Below are 2331 nucleotides of genomic sequence, written 5' to 3' on the forward strand. Positions count from 1 at the left end.
CATAAGTAGAAAGAGTCTCTTTTCCTTTTGATAAAGAAACCAAGCTCTTTTGCCCATGTGATATCGAGTCCACCTACAAAAGCCATTGGGGCTATATTCCTTTCCTTTGAAATTCAAAGTGACATCAAAAACCCATTCTCTGATCTCAGAGTCATTTAGGATAGCCACCACATTAGTTGATTACTCCATAATCCTACAAGAAAAGATAATGAAGAATTTAGATACATACAAGTAAAGTACAATATACAACCCTTGATACAATAAATGTGGGAAATAGCCCAAAAGGCTTTACAAGGCTTCATATGGCAATAAATGTGGGAAATAGCCTAGAAGGCTTTACAAGGTTTAAATATTTGTACAAATGTAAAAAAATTAGCCAATAAAGCTTTACAAGTAATATAAAATGTCATCTAGTGATAAAGCTTCAATCTTCATGAAGACATGTAATCTGTCCATCCATTGATTCGCCCTCTAGTCATAAAGCTTTAATCTTCGTGATGACATGTAATCTGTCCATCCATTGATATCTGTGCACTGATACCCAACTGATGCAATCTACCCACTAAAAACTGTTCCACTGATATCCACTTATGCAGCCCACATGATATCCACTTATGCATCCCACTGATACTCATTAAATAGTGAATGGTCGGGATGGTCGGGTTTATTACAAGGCGCTTCATATGACAATAAATGTAAAAAATAGCATAGAAGGCTTTACAAGGGTTTTTATGACAATAAAGGAGCCTAAATATTTATACAAATGCAATAAAAATAACCAATAATCATCAAGCTCCAATATGTCCCATGACATGTAATCTGTCCACTGATATATGTAATCTATCCACTGATATCTACTCATGCAATCTACCCACTGATAAACTTCTTGGTAAATGGTAAAAGGTCTTATTTAATAGCATGTTATGAGTGTTAGACCGCATGTGAGCGAAGGGACTGACAATGATTAGGAACTAGTTAGAAAAATTTGAGCATGGCTTTGATTGGCAACTTGGAGAATTGTCTCTCCTCTAACGCAATCTAATCTATGCTAAACTATGCTAAACCAACCGTCGAAGTGAAGAAAAGCAATAAATAATTTCTTTTTCTGTGATCATTTTAATGTGCTGGGGTTTAAGAGGCTTAAATATGCAAAAGAAGGGGTTTTGATGTAGAGGCTAAACCTGCATGTGAGATAAATGAAGAACAAGTATCTAAAGAAAAGTTAACATTTTTCAATTTAAAAGATGAATATATATAAAAATATTATCTCACCTTCAAAACAAACCATAAATTCACTCTTTTATAATTTTTTAAAAGTATAATATAAAACATGTAAACATGTAAATATATAAAACTCTCTTTACTTTGTCTCTCTCTCTCTCTCTCGACTCCTAAATCTCTCTGTAGCCATAGTCAAGACACCTCATTCTCTCTCTTAATCTCTCTCTCTCTCTCTGACAACTCTTATGTGTTTCCCTCTCTATCCTCATCCCACTTATTCTCTCTCTTAGTTTATCTCAACTCTCTCTTTCTCTCCCTCCCATGGCGGCTAAGATTTTTCATTCTCTCTCTTTATCTCTCTCTCTCTCCCTAGGATTTGTAATTATTTCTCTCTCTCTCTCCATCTCTCTCCTCTCTCTCTCTCTTCTCTTCTCTCTCTCTCCCTCTCTCTCTCTCTTACCCTCTCTACCTCCCTACCTCTATCCTTCTCGGGGGGGTCACTCATCATATGTAACCCTATCACGTGAGTTCAACAGAAGGATATTTTTTATTCCTAAAATTTACATAAATAAATATACATAAGGGACTATCTTAAATAGTTTTGGAAAAAATTTACAGATTTGTATAGAAAAGGGGTACATTTTATTAATGAAAAAATTTATAAATAAGGGATTTTAAATATAGGCCTTGAACGCACGTGATATAGAGGGTTTATGCATAGTGACCCCTCGAGCTATCCTCTTGGCTGCTAGGATTTGTCATTCTTTCCCTCTCTATGTCTCTCTCTCTCTCTGAATTCTCTCTCTTAATCTCTCTCAGCCTTCCTCCCTCCCTCCCTTGGCGGCCATGGCCGCGAGAAGTCTCTCTCTCTCTCTCTCTCTCTCTCTCTCTCTCTACCTCCCTCTCTTGGCGGCCACGGCCGATAGAAGTTTCATTCTCTCTCCCTGTCTCTTTATCTCTCTCTCCCTAAGTCTCCCTCCTCTCTTCTCTCTCTCTCTCTCTCTCTCTCTCCCTCTCTCCCTCTCTCCCTCTCTCTCTTTCTCTCTCCCTAAGTCTCCCTCCTCTCTTCTCTCTCTCTCTCTCCCTCTCCCTCCCTACTCTCTCCCTCCC

The sequence above is a fragment of the Dipteris shenzhenensis genome, chromosome 23 (genome assembly GCF_047967505.1).
Source record: "Dipteris shenzhenensis isolate YYH24624 ecotype China chromosome 23, Dip_SZ_1.0, whole genome shotgun sequence".
NCBI lineage: Eukaryota > Viridiplantae > Streptophyta > Polypodiopsida > Gleicheniales > Dipteridaceae > Dipteris > Dipteris shenzhenensis.